Source organism: Nerophis lumbriciformis, linkage group LG10 (genome assembly GCF_033978685.3).
Source record: "Nerophis lumbriciformis linkage group LG10, RoL_Nlum_v2.1, whole genome shotgun sequence".
In the NCBI taxonomy this organism is placed as follows: Eukaryota; Metazoa; Chordata; class Actinopteri; order Syngnathiformes; family Syngnathidae; genus Nerophis; species Nerophis lumbriciformis.
The window spans coordinates 41,294,678-41,309,749 of NC_084557.2; the positions used below are offsets into that span (position 1 = coordinate 41,294,678).

A 15,072-nucleotide genomic window follows, 5' to 3' on the forward strand; every position below is an offset into this window, starting at 1 on the left:
CATCTATTAAACAAGACAAGAAGCAAGGAATTAAACAGAGACAGAATTAAATTTGACTCATTGAGGAGAAACACGTACACCTGTGCCCTTGTACAGTGTCACCATGCTGTGACGAAAGATTGTACGCCTTCTCTTTTATTTGGACTTTCCCTGATTACATGGCAACGGCTGTTTCTAAAGGAGGGGGGTCGTAAACAGCCATCGCCTTTGATTACAAACAGTTCAAAGAAAAGGTCGTAAAACAGTTCAAAGAAAATGTGCCCGGAGGGGAGTCAGGTCCTGCTTCCTCTTCGCTTTGTAGATCTCGGGTCAAGACAAAATCTTTCTGTGGATTACAATACATCAAAGAAACAGAACACCTTCATGTTGCTTCCCATCCTACACAGTGGAGTTTTACAAGCCTTCTTCTTGGTAGGATCAAAGACAGCTTTTGTCTTCTCGCCGGGAACTCATGGCAACACAAAGTTTTGTGATAACTTAGATCCAATTATTCTGACAAAAAGTTTCTAAACTTTTGGTGGAAAAGGGCCCTATCATGGTTTTAAATAGGATTTCATACGCTCAATTTTTAAATCCACTCGCAGTCAAACCGGACTCTGCAGGAATAGTTCCATTGGAATCCAGGAATGAATCCGGGTAATTCCTGCTGGACTCTATCGGGATTATCTTGCAGGCCTCTATGGGGATGGAAATAAGGCTGCAGGAGGAGTGTTGAGGATGGGAGCGCTAATGAGTTCTGCACTGAATTGCAATCCAGCCGCATCTGGACCCGCAGCACCATCCGTCAGTCACAGCACGGACAGCCAGAAAGGAAATCTTTAACTTTCCAGGAAAAGGGGAACGAGAAAAAAAAAGTGTTGAGGAATGATAAGAGCACCGGAAAAAGAAAATAGATCAAATCGGCTCCTTTCTTTCTTTCTCCTAGAGTGGAGGCAAACTGCAGGGGTGAGCGATGGTGATGAATGTTTTCACTCCGCAGTGATAGACAGCTGAGGTAAAACAGGAGCATGTGGAAAGGTGGAAGAAAAGAAGTAACGACCATTGCTTTATGTAATAGAACTCTGCTGCCACTCAGCATAGTCGAACAGCCTTCCTACGCCACTGTCATGTTTTTTTCTGTGGCCCACGAAAGCCTGGAAATACGTTTCAATGTCTCTACTCCATGTTGACAGAAAAAAGACATGTACTGCATGCAATTGCATATCTTTAAAACTTTAATATATCATTAGTTTCTCATCAGGTGTGGGTTCCAGAGACTTTTATGTGCGTCTCATCATGATGGACGCCTCCTGCGATGTTAGTGTTGATACGTGAAACTGGTAGGAGGGGCTAATTACTTCTCATTTTAAAGGGGGAGCTAGAGAGCCAATTTTGACATTTCATTTTTCATTTTTGCCATACCTAACATAACCCCAAAATATGGGGGCTTTGTGTCTATGTTCAGGGCCTCAAAAAGGCATCCAAACGTGAAGAAGAAAAAAGACGGCTGCTCGGGCCCTAAATAGACAATCTTTGATGAATGCCGAATACCCACTCACCAGTACCTGCATCCTCTTGACTCGGTATTGGGTGCTTGCTTTTCCATTTCAAAATATTACCACTGGAAACACCATCCCTCACTGATTGAGACGTCCTAACAAACAACCACAAGTAAGGAGAACTTGAACTGTCGCATGAAGCGAACAATGGAAACGACAAGACAGGTTTATAACGGGGCTTGATTAGTGGCAGCAGCAGGTGGGGACACAAATCACTAAACAGAAACTGGGGTGTATGATCAGCGCACCGAGCAATCAGAATGTAAACAAAGGAAAGTCGCTGAAACATAAATAGTCTTAAACGTTGAATAACTATAAGAAACACAAAACAGGATATGACCTGGGAACAGGTCATGACACTTTTCATATTTCGATTTATATTATTAAAAAACATTATTTATGTGGGGAGGAATCAGAAAATGTTGAAGATGAAATGGAAGTGTGGAAGTTGCGTCCTCGCAGCCCCACTGTCAGACACAGCACAGGAGCCAAAGCGTGCAGGTTTTAACAAGGTTTTAATAATAATAATGTTTTTAACAAAAGTTTTCTCTCAGTAGAACGTGACTTTACAGTCACGTCCGTATCCTCTCTCTCTTCCTGCTCCCGGTTGCTTAATGTTAAAGACAACAGATGATTAGATTAACATGTACCACCTGTGAAATCTAATCACCTGCCAGCTGTGTCTCGCCGTCAACACTGCCACGCCCCCGTCTGATGGTGCTCTGTCCTCAGCACCATGGACAGAAGCGGTGGCCCCATCTCCCTCCACAGGAAGATTATACAATAGGAAATAAAATGTGTTTACAGGTGTCTACTGTATATAATGACCCAATTTGATATGTGTATATCAGTTTTGAAAATAAATATATTTTAAAAAACAATATTAAAGACGTTAAAGAAAATTATCAACAATTTTCAATAAATGGTTTAAAGGCCCTAAAATATTGTTTTCATATAAAACATATTTGATGCATTTAAAAAAACAAACATTAGCATAATACTGCTAGTATGGTAGCATTAGCATCTAGCTGAAGTGATTGTTGTGACCCAAATGGTATCAACAGCACCCGGAACCCCAACGGTGGTACGGTTAAGCAAACAAAAAGCAAGAGCCCGTTCGGCCACAGCTAAAAAAGTCGAGGCGGCGTCGAGCGCTAACGGTAACTGACAAGCCTGATGCAGACGAAAGAGAAAATGACAATGCTTTTTGTGTAGCAGGTGTAACCTCTTGTTGGCTAAAAATAACCCATTAGCATATTTTTACACATAGGCGTGTGCTATGAATAGTGTCCTAGGAGAAGGGGATGAGGTAATACGAGGTAAACATGCTGTCTTATAGTCTATATGTGTGTGTGTGTGTTTACATATTATAATAATATGGATATTATATAATTAATCATTATTATAATTGAATATTAAGAGTATGTGGTAGGTTGTAAGTTCAACTCCTACCTATGGTGGCTGGCTGCAGCTCTTCAGGCACTGCCCAGCTGTCCAACACCCCTAAGGGATTTGCGTCAAGGGCTTGGATGGGGGGGTGGGGTATGTGTCTATGGCAGGGGTGCTCACACTTTTTCTGCAGGCGAGATACTTTTCAATTGATCAAGTCGTGGGGATCTACCGCATTCATATATATAATTTATATTTACTTATTTATGAAATATATACTCAGTATCAAGGGTTGGAATTGGGGGTTAAATCACCAAAAAATGATTCCCGGGCGCGGCCTCCGCTGCTGCCCACTGCTCCCCTCACCTCCCAGGGGGTGATCAAGGGTGATGGGTCAAATGCAGAGAATAATTTCGCCACACCTAGTGTGTGTGTGACAATCATTGGTACTTTAACTTTAACTTTTATATGTTTTTGTTAACAAGTTAAAGGTGTTTAATGATAATGCAAGCATGTTTAACATATATAGTTAATATTGTTAAAAAATTAAAGGTGTTTAATGATAATACAAGTATGTTTAATACATATAGTTAATATTGTTAACAAGTTAAAGGTGGTTAAAGATAATACAAGCATGTTTAACACATATAGTTAATATTGTTAACAACTTAAAGGTGGTTAAAGATAATACAAGCATGTTTAACACATATAGTTATTATTGTAAACAACTTAAAGGTGGTTAAAGATAATACAAGCATGTTTAACACATATAGTTAATATTGTTAACAACTTAAAAGTGGTTAAAGACAATACAAGCATGTTTAACACATATAGTTAATATTGTTAACAACTTAAAGGTGTTTAAAGATAATACAAGCATGTTTAACACATATTGTTAATATTGTTAACAAGTTAAAGGTGTTTAAAGATAATACAAGCATGTTTAACACATATAGATTCCTTTCTTTCATGAAGACAAGAATATAAATTGGTGTATTACCTGATTCTGATGACTTGCATTGATTGGAATCAGACAGTGGTGCTGATAACGTCCGCATTTTCGAATGGAGGAGAAAAAAAGTCCAATACCACATGAAAATGGTTGGTTTTTGGCATCTTATTTGTCCAGCTTCCGTACTCCTTTGTATACACTTTACAAGAAATACATTGTCGGCAAACTCCGTAGCTTGCTAGCTTGTGCACGCCAGCTTTCTGAGACTCTTATTTTGTTAGCGCAACTGTGCAACTGTGCAGTCGGTCTTTGGAGTTTTGACGACAGGTACGGCGCCAGAGTCTGTTGAAATAAATAAAGTGTTTCTCGCCTTCCTGTCGGTAATTTTAATGAGCTGGCAGCAGCCAGCGTCATCTCAGAAGACCCTCGGGTGCCGTGAATGTCAATCAAGTGACGAAAGTGACGTCATAGTGAAGATTTATGATCGCTCATTTTTAGGATTTTTTTAATGCCTGGCTGGTGATCGACTGACACAACCTCCGCGATCGACTGGTAGCTCGCGATCGACGTAATGAGCACCCCTGGTCTATGGCGTATATATTTTGTGGATGCATGTGTGTGTGACGAGACTCTGTCCCAGGTGGAGGAGTTTAAGTATCTCGGGGTCTTGTTCACGAGTGAGGGAAAGATGGAGAAGGAAATCAGCCGGAGAATCGGAGCAGCTGGGGCAGTATTGCGGTCTCTCTGCCGCACTGTTGTGACGAAACGACAGCTGAGCCAGAAGGCGAGCTATCTACATTCCTACTCTCACCTATGGTCATGAAGTGTGGGTCATGACCGAAAGAATAAGATTGCGGATACAAGCAGCCGAAATGAGTTTCCTCAGAAGGGTGGCTGGCATCTCCCTTAGAGATAGGGTGAGAAGTTCAGTCACCCAAGAGAGACTCGGAGTAGAGCCGCCGCTCCTTCGCTTGGAAAGGAACCAGCTTAGGTGGTTCGGGCATCTCGTGCGGATGCCTCATGAGTAGCCCAATTTCCAGACGACCTCTTTTTGAAGTATTTTAACAAACGTCTTTTTGACGTCTTTTGGACGTGCAACGAGGACCATAGGGAGGTCCTCGTTGCACGTCCCACTGGGAGGAGACCCCCCGGCAGGCCAAGGACCACATGGGGGGATTACATCTCCTCTCTGGCCTGGGAACGCTTCGGGATTCCCCAGGAGGAAATTGCTAATGTTGCTCTGGAGAGGGAAGTCTGGGGGTCTCTGCCGCGACCCGATTCCGGATAAGCAGGTGAAGATAGATGAATGGATGTGTGTGTGTAAGCTGGCCGCGTGTCTCTGTTCCGATGCCTTGGTGTTGTTGCAGCCGCCAGTCAGTCCAAAGTCAACAACAACAGGTGTGTGTCCATGAGAGACAAGAAGGGAGTTTGTTGTGTCTTTGCTGCACTGTCCTTCGGGAGAGTCTCGAAGCCAGGGAAACAATCCAAGTTAGAATGTTTTAAATGCGAGTGAAAATAAAATTGTCTTTTCACTCTAAATTGTCTATGATTGGTCCTCAAATTCATCCTGCGGGGCAGACAGTCCGATGTGATCCAAATCACAAAGTGTCCACAGTTCTGCCCACATCTTCCAATCATTTGTGGCAGCTTTGGGGTACTTTGAGGACTGCCAGCAACTTCCAATTTGTCGACAAACCAGAGCAACGCTTACTCCAATCAGCAGATGTCCTGTTGTCATAATTCCGAATAGGTGGATATCTTCACGTCCTCGACTGAAAGGGTCGCCAGGCACGCGGCACTCATTCTTCTCCCAAGAGTCCGTCGTGTGTCCAGCAACAACCGCTTCGTCACGACAAGCAGGTTCCCCCAAACCCAAGATCTTGTTAATTTCGTTGAGGCCAGTTAAATAGTTCCAATGTTTAGATTTGGAGAGCAGTGCAAAAAGAGGCACCAAGAAAGTTAAGACAAGACGAGACAAAGAAGCAAGCAGGAGAGATAAGGGAGAGAAAAGGGAAGCGTCCGCCCTCGATGAGTGTCAGTCTTTTCTTTAAAGGGGAACATTATCACCAGACCTATGTAAGCGTCAATATATACCTTGATGTTGCAGAAAAAAGACCATATATTTTTTTAACCGATTTCCGAACTCTAAATGGGTGAATTTTGGCGAATTAAACGCCTTTCTAATATTTGCTCTCGGAGCGATGACGTCACATCGGGAAGCAATCCGCCATTTTCTCAAACACCGAGTCAAATCAGCTCTGTTATTTTCCGTTTTTTCGACTGTTTTCCGTACTTTAGAGACATCATGCCTCGTCGGTGTGTTGTCGGAGAGTGTAACAACACGAACAGGGACGGATTCAAGTTGCACCAGTGGCCCAAAGATGCGAAAGTGGCAAGAAATTGGACGTTTGTTCCGCACACTTTACCGACGAAAGCTATGCTATGACAGAGATGGCAAGAATGTGTGGATATCCTGCGACACTCAAAGCAGATGCATTTCCAACGATAAAGTCAAAGAAATCTGCCGCCAGACCCCCATTGAATCTGCCGGAGTGTGTGAGCAATTCAGGGACAAAGGACCTCGGTAGCACGGCAAGCAGTTTGTTCCCGCAGACGAGCGAGCTAAACCCCCTGGATGTCTTGGCTCACACCGAAGATGATCAAGAGAAGAATATCGACCACTAGCTTCCCTGGCCTGCTGACATGAGGGTATGTCTACAGAATATATTAATTGATGAAAATTGGGCTGTCTGCACTCTCAAAGTGCATGTTGTTGCCAAATGTATTTCATATGCTGTAAACCTAGTTCATAGTTGTTAGTTTCCTTTAATACCAAACAAACACATACCAATCGTTGGTTAGAAGGCGATCGCCAAATTCGTCCTTGCTTTCTCCCGTGTCGCTGGCTGTCGTGTCGTTTTCGTCGTTTTCGCTTGCATACGGTTCAAACTGATATGTCTCAATAGCTTCAGTTTCTTCTTCAATTTCGTTTTCGTTACCTGCCTCCACACTACAACCATCCGTTTCAATACATTCGTAATCTGTTGAATCGCTTAAGCCGCTGAAATCCGAGTCTGAATCCGAGCTAATGTCGCTATAGCTTGCTGTTCTTTCCGCCATGTTTGTTTGTGTTGGCTTCACTATGTGACGTCACAGGAAAATGGACGGGTGTATATAACGATGGTTAAAATCAGGCACTTTGAAGCTTTTTTTAGGGATATTGCGTGATGGGTAAAATTTTGAAAAAAACTTCAAAAAATATAATAAGCCACTGGGAACTGATTTTTAATGGTTTTAACCATTCTGAAATTGTGATAATGTTCCCCTTTTAAGGTCTACTATTTTATTTTTCTTGCAATATTATGACTTTATTCTTGCAAAAAAAAACGTTTTTAATCCTTTATAATTTTACCATTTTTGTCATGTCTGAGTGCCTTTTGCTGTCATTGTTCACATTTGGGGCGGTATAGCTCGGTTGGTAGAGTGGCCGTGCCAGAAACTTCAAGGTTCCAGGTTTGATCCCCGCTTCCGCCATCCTCGTCCTTGCCGTTGTGTCCTTGGGCAAGACACTTTACCCACCTGCTCCCGGTGCCACCCGCACTGGTTTAAATGTAACTTAGATATTGGGTTTCACTATGTAAAAGCGCTTTGAGTCACCAGAGAAAAGCGCTATATAAATAGTATAATTCAATCATTCAATTCGAGCCAAAACGCCATAGAGTTGCTAGACTACTGCAACGCACTTCTTGTTGGGATCCCCAGCCAGAACATCTAGAAGCTGCAATACATACAGAATAGTGCTTCTAGGATCCTGATGAGAGTGCGGAAATAGGACCATATCACACCAACTCTCAAATCCCTTCACTGGCTTCCTGTTCCACTCAGGATTGAATACAAAGTCTCCCTACTAACCCACCAGTGCCTCCATGGAAATGCCCCCCTCTACCTCAAAGAACTACTCACCCCCAAATCCTCCACACGACACCTCCGCTCCGGACAGGCTAACCTCCTCCAACCTCTGAGGACAGAGCTACGAACAATGGGAGACCGGGCTTTCTGCTCCGCCGCTCCAAGTCTGTGGAACGCTCTCCCTGACCACCTGAGGGCACCACAGACTGTGGAGGCTTTTAAAAAAGGCTTAAAAAAACGTATTCTTACTTTTTTTTTAGATATATGCATACTAGTTCTAGCTTTATGGCTGTTCAGATATTTTTATTGTCTTTTTATTTATTTATTTTTTTAATACTATGTAGCACTTTGAGGTTGTTTACTTAATATAAAGTGCTTTTTTTTACAAATAAAATCTATTATTATTATTATTAGAGTTCACCTGCAAGCGGACCAAGACCAAAACCCATCTGGGTCCCCTTGCTTGGCGTACACCAGTATTCACATGATGGCGCTCACACTTAACCAAATGAACCGAGCAAACGCACCCTAAATTCATTTCAGTGAATTACACCTGTGAAGGCACCCTTACCCTCCTTTTTGGAATGTAAAAGACTTTATTATAAGTGTTGCAACATTGATTCTTCTTCACTGAACTTGGTCAGGTTGTATTTCTTTGTCCTCCACTCCTGCAATGGCCTGAGACAAATGTAGGGAACTTTTAAATAGATCAACCCTAATCTGTGGCACATTTGATCAACAGTTAATCTGCTCCAGAAATTCTATTAAAAGCCTGGGAGCTCATTAGCCCATTGATCTTAATCCCATTACCGGCTGGGCGGTGGGAGACCTCATCGGGGGGAGGGGGTTGTGGTGTTATACTGCCGCTGCAGCCCCCCGCAGAGAAGGTCACGCTGCCATTTTCATTATGAGAGGAGAACATTGCATGTTGCACAATCATGCAAAAAAAAAAAAATAGACACATTTAATCAGTGCACAGGTCTGACTGAGCCTGATGTATTAGACTGCTTTGTAATAACTGGCTCTAGCCAAGCCCCGCCCACTTCACTTACTTGAATTAAATGTTGGCGCCGAGTCACTGTCTTGTTTTTGTTCTATAGGGACCCATATTAGGACGTTCTTGGAAGTGAATGATTGTTTTATATATGTATATTAGGGCTGTCAAAATTAAACAGCTAACGCCCGTGAGTAAGCACAAAAAGTGTCACATTAATCATGTACACGCTTATCTTAATCATGCAATGTATTTTGACCGTACCAGCTTTTTTACCATACTTGCCAACCTTGAGACCTCCGAATTCGGGAGATTGGGGGCGGGGGAGGAGTATATTTATAGCTAGAATTCACTGAAATTAAAGTATTTCTTATATATATATATATATATATATATATATATATATATATATATTACAGTACACTGTAATGAAAACACAGTTGTTCTACTAACTGTACTGTACTTGCTGTTTACTTAAAAAAAAACAATAACACTTACCTTTCACTATTTGAGTAGCTTTTGTTCTGCCATTTGAGTACTGGCGAGCGATCTCTGAATCCGGAAACATATCCTTCACGGATTTGTTGAAAACATCCGCAAATGAGAACGGGATGTTGCTTGCAAGGTGGCCCATAATACTGCGTTGTCGCCGCCTTGTGCTTCTCTGACCGTTCATGAGTGACTATATCCATTCGGCCACCGTGTTATGAGTTATAGATAAAGCTATGGATAACGGAGACATATATAATAGTCTCCTTTTCAGGTGAGAGAGGACGCTAAAGGCAGTGTCTTTAAGGCACGCCCCCAATTTTGTTTGTCCGGCTGGAAGTTTTGGACATTACTACTTGCCGTAGTTTTGAAGCAATGCATGATGGGAATCCGGTTGTTGTGTGTCAGTGTGTTAACGTGCCGGCTGGAATAAACACACGCTGATAAATAGCTCCGTGCCTGCCTACTTTATGGGTTATAGATAAAACTATGGATAACGGAGACATATATAATAGTCTCCTTTTCAGGTGAGAGAGGACGCTAAAGGCAGTGCCTTTAAGGCACGCCCCCAATATAGTTGTCTAGCTGGAAATCGGGAGAAATTCGGGAAAATGGTTGCCCTTGAAGATTTTCAGGAGAGGCACTGAAATTCGGGAGTTTCCCGGAAAATTCAGGAGGGTTGGCAAGTATAACTTTTACCTTAACGGCTGTACGGTCAGAGGTCAGATCAAGGCATACGTCAGCAAATGTCACTCTAAAACGCAGCCTGAAAGAAAGTTACAAACCCCGTTTCCATATGAGTTGGAAAATTGTGTTAGATGTAAATATAAACGGAATGCAATGATTTGCAAATCATTTTCAACCCATATTCAGTTGAATATGCTACAAAGACAACATATTTGATGTTCAAACTGATAAACATTTAATTTTTTTGCAAATAATCATTAACTTTAGAATTTGATGCCAGCAACACGTGACAAAGAAGTTGGGGAAAGGTGGCAATAAATACTGATAAAGTTGAGGAATGCTCATCAAACACTTATTTGGAACATCCCACAGGTGAACAGGCTAATTGGGAACAGGTGGGTGCATGATTGGGTATAAAAGTAGATTCCATGAAATGCTCAGTCATTCACAAACAAGGATGGGGCGAGGGTCACCACTTTGTCAACAAATGCGTGAGCAAATTGTTGAACAGTTTAAGAAAAACCTTTCTCAACCAGCTATTGCAAGGAATTTAGGGATTTCACCATCTCCGGTCCGTAATATCATCAAAGGGTTCAGAGAATCTGGAGAAATCACTGCACGTAAGCAGCTCAGCCCGTGACCTTCGATCCCTCAGGCTGTACTGCATCAACAAGCGACATCAGTGTGTAAAGGATATCACCACATGGGCTCAGGAACATTTCAGAAACCCACTGTCAGTAACTACAGTTGGTCGCTACATCTGTAAGTGCAAGTTAAAACTCTCCTATGCAAGGCGAAAACCGTTTATCAACAACGCCCAGAAACGCCGTTGGCTTTGCTGGGCCTGAGCTCATCGAAGATGGACTGATACAAAGTGGAAAAGTGTTCTGTGGTCTGATGAGTCCACATTTCAAATTGTTTTTGGAAACTGTGGACGTCGTGTCCTCCGGACCAAAGAGGAAAAGAACCATTCAGATTGTTATAGGCGCAAAGTTGAAAAGCCAGCATCTGTGATGGTGTGGGGGTGTATTAGTGCCCAAGACATGGGTAACTTACACATCTGTGAAGGCACCATTAATGCTGAAAGGTACATGCAGGTTTTGGAGCAACATATGTTGCCATCCCTGCTTATTTCAGCAAGACAATGCCAAAAATGTGTGGTGCATTATGAAGCCTAAAATACCACAACGGAGACCCCCGGACTGTTGAACAACTTATGCTGTACATCAAGCAAGAATGGGAAAGAATTCCACCTGAGAAGCTTAAAAAATGTGTCTCCTCAGTTCCCAAACGTTTACTGAGTGTTGTTAAAAGGAAAGGCCATGTAACACAGTGGTGAACATGCCCTTTCCCAACTACTTTGGCACGTGTTGCAGCCATGAAATTCTAAGTTAATTATTATTTCTTGTCTTTGTAGCATATTCAATTGAATATGGGTTGAAAAGGATTTGCAAATCATTGTATTCCGTTTATATTTACATCTAACACAATTTCACAACTCATATGGATACGGGGTTTGTAGATAAAACTGTTACCAAGTTCTGTGCAAATAATTGACATGCACAGGCCTCGAATTTTCGCTTTTTAAGGTCAAGGAAAGTGTTGCCTTCATGGGTGTCTCATATTTTAGGGCCCCAAGGCAAGTTGGAAGGGCACCAAGGCAAACATTATTTTCTTTCGAGGCAGGGGCTCCAAAGCTGTCATGATCTGTGGTCCGGATCATGTTTTTTGTCATTCTCTGTTAGATTAAGACTCTTTTCGTTCCTGTTTGCACTCCCTTGTTTGTTTAGTTACCATGGCGACTTATTAGTTTCACCTGCCTCATGTGTTCGGGACACGCACTTGCTCTAATCAGAGACTATTATTTAAGCCTGTCTTTGCCAGTTAGTTGTCCTGGCGTCATTGCTTGTGTCATGCGATTGTTTGCTTCACACCATGCCAAGTAAGTTTTGCTCGTTTCTTGCCACAGTAAGTTTTGTTTGTTTCATGTCCATAGTTCAGGCTAAGTGTTAGCATATGTTTCCTGCTTTAAGTTTAGCCTCTCGTGCAATCAGCACGCTTTCCTTTTGTTTTAGTTCCTGACTTTTGTCCTGTGTAGGATTTATTAATTAATAAATATGTTCCTACCTTTAAGTCCTGTCCGGAATAGTCCGTTTGCGTCCTGGGAGAACAATCCTCGCAGTAAGTTGCGAAAACGCCCCCGTTATGACAAAAGCATGCATGCATATATGTATATACAACATTTTAAAACTACATTACACACAAAAAAAAATATATATATATATATATATATATATATATATATATATATATATATATATCATATTGACAGATTGCATCTGATGGCCATAAGTGGCCAAAGTAATAATTAAGATTGTTGTTATCAATATTGAATGATTACTGATTGTTAGGTAAAGCAGTGTTTGGGGGTGACCATCATGTCATTTGTAATGTCTAATAAAAAGACTACAGATAAACGTTATTCATATATTTATAGACAAATATTAAGTTTTTTTGTTCTTTGGTAATTCAACTTGTCAGCTTTTTGTCATTACATGATGTCTTTATCTCTTTATTTACATTTTGATAGAGGAGGTAATCTTTGTTATTTATTTAAGTCAGTGTTTTTCAACCTTTTTTGAGCCAAGGCATATTTCTTTCATTAAAAAAAAATACAGAGGCACACCACCAGCAGAGAAGGTTAAGAAATGAAACTCCACCAAGTTGTCGTGCCTTATTTTGAGTTTGTTGTTGTTTCCTGTGTGTAGTGCTTTAGTTTCTGTCTTGCCCTGTTGATTTGGTGACCCTTCCTGTTTTGTTGGTGTTCTCCTGTAGCAGCGTCACGCCTTCCTTTGAGTTCTATTGTCCGCACCTGCTTTGTTTTCATAATCAAGACTATTTAAGTTGTGCGTACGCTATCCTCCTTTTTGTGGGGACATTGTTGATTCTCATGTCATGTACGGATGTACTTTGTGGATGCCGTCTCCGCTCCACACGCTGCAAGTTTTTGCTGTCGTCCAGCATTCTGTTTTTGTTTACTTTGTAGCCAGTTCAGTTTTACTTTTGTTTTGCATAGCCATCCCTATGCTTCAGTGCCTTTTCCTAGCGGGACTTGCCTTTTGTTAATTTTTGGTTTAAGCGTTACATACCTTTTGCATACCAAAAAAGGTTGAAAAACACTGCAATAGACAACAACACATTATTATATTATTGATTTGCAAAAAATATTTTTTGGACCAATTAGGTGAAGTTGCATAATTTCCCACGGCACACCAGACAATATCTCATGGCACACTCGTGTGCCGCGGCACAGTGGTTAAAAACACTGATTTAAGTTATGTACTTTTATATGTACATGTAGATGGTGTATCTGGACAGATCCATTAAGAGTTTGAGCCGAAATATATCACTAACTATACACAATATCACATTAATAAAATGCTGTCATATGAATGTTTTTTTAAGTAATACCTTTGTGACATGAAAAAAACACAAGTAATTAAAAAAAACCCTGGTGTTTACTTTTTGATATCAAAATAAAACACTAAATAGATTGGCTAATGAAGATAAAGTCAAATAAACAACGCCTCCTATCAGTACAACAGTTTTGCCAACAAATTATAGAGGAGTGACACCTCTTACTTCGAATACATAATCTTCACAGCCTGCATTCAATTTGATGAGATGACAAAACATTTGAGATAATATTGATGTTATTTGAACATTGATACAGTTTGCAGTTGAATAAAGGAGTGAACATCCCAGTAAACAAACTAAAGACTTTATAAACAAGTTGTGACAACGTTCACGACACATCACCTGCTGCATGTTTCCTCACCTCATTAAATCTCAGTCACAGCAGCTGATGGACGCTGTATTGAGAAAATAAAAGTAACATCAAATCGTTTTCTCCTTTGCTGTATACTTTCAGTGTGGGGAGAAGTGCGTCTGTCTCCAATATTGTCCACACTTGTCTCCATCTAAACACATTCGGAAAGCAGGTGCAAACTGGCAGGCTATCGCACTGCAATGGCTGACGACAGGGAGAAGATCCTCTGTCTGTATGCGTCAAAAATGTTTGGACTGTCAGAAACAAAAATTGTCGATTTAGTAATATAATTTTTTACCATCTGAAGAGGCTAATTTGGAGCCAGCAGACACCAAAACAAATTATGTTTATTCATGTTGGTGTCTCCCGGCGTTTTTTTTTTTATGTACTGTATATCTCCTATAAAAGCATGGGTACTTTTCAGATTTGAATCGACCTGGCAATCGATACCGGTGCTTAACGGTACCAATTTACTTTTGTGTGTTAAAAAATGTTAATTGTTAAATGACAAAATCTAATTTTTTGATGGAACATTTAAAAAATAGTTGATTATGATAACTGTGCTCGGTCTCATTCGCAAGTATTATATAGCAGACTTTGCATGCAGTTGCAATTCCGAGACGCCAGATGGCAGCAGTGTATCGACTACGGTGTGTTGCCTAGCTAGGAAGTAGTCTTGCACCTTACAAAGTGTTTAAACTGTAAGTATTGTACTTATTGCACACCAACTCTATTATTGTAGCGTGTATCTTAGTTGTAGTTTTCATTACAAATTTGGAGGTGTTTAAATCGCCATGTAAAATTGCTAATGCTAATCAGTAGCATGTCTATGGTAAAATAGCATCAAGTTGGCGCATTTTCGAAAAGTGTAGCAGGAGTTTACATTTGAGCATTTTCCATCAGGCACGCTTGCTTTGTTGGCATTGAAAATTGCAACTTTACCTAATGGCAGTTTGGCTGAGTCCGCTCTGAGTGCAAAGTCCATTTGGCTGTCGTCTGTTTTAATTATGAGACACAATTATGTCAAAGTCATGATTTTTTTTTCTTGCTTGAAACAAGAAATGAGTACTTTAAAAAAGTAGTATTAATACTTGTGAGTGTTGATGACACAGCTTTGCAACAGTTGATATTCTAGTTTCAAGCATGTTTTACTCAATATAGGTCATCAAATCTCAGCAACAAGCTGTAATATCTTACTGAGATCATTTAGGACCAAAACCCTTAAAACAAGTAAAACACTCTAACATAAAATCTGCTTAGTGAGAAGAATTATCTTATCAGATGG

At 40.9% G+C, this 15,072-nt stretch overlaps 1 protein-coding gene across 2 annotated transcripts in view; it reads left to right on the plus strand.

Moving 5' to 3' along the window:
* Positions 1–15,072, plus strand: part of nell2a (neural EGFL like 2a) — a 389,930-nt gene that overhangs the window by 316,182 nt on the left and 58,676 nt on the right. The window lies entirely within an intron of this gene.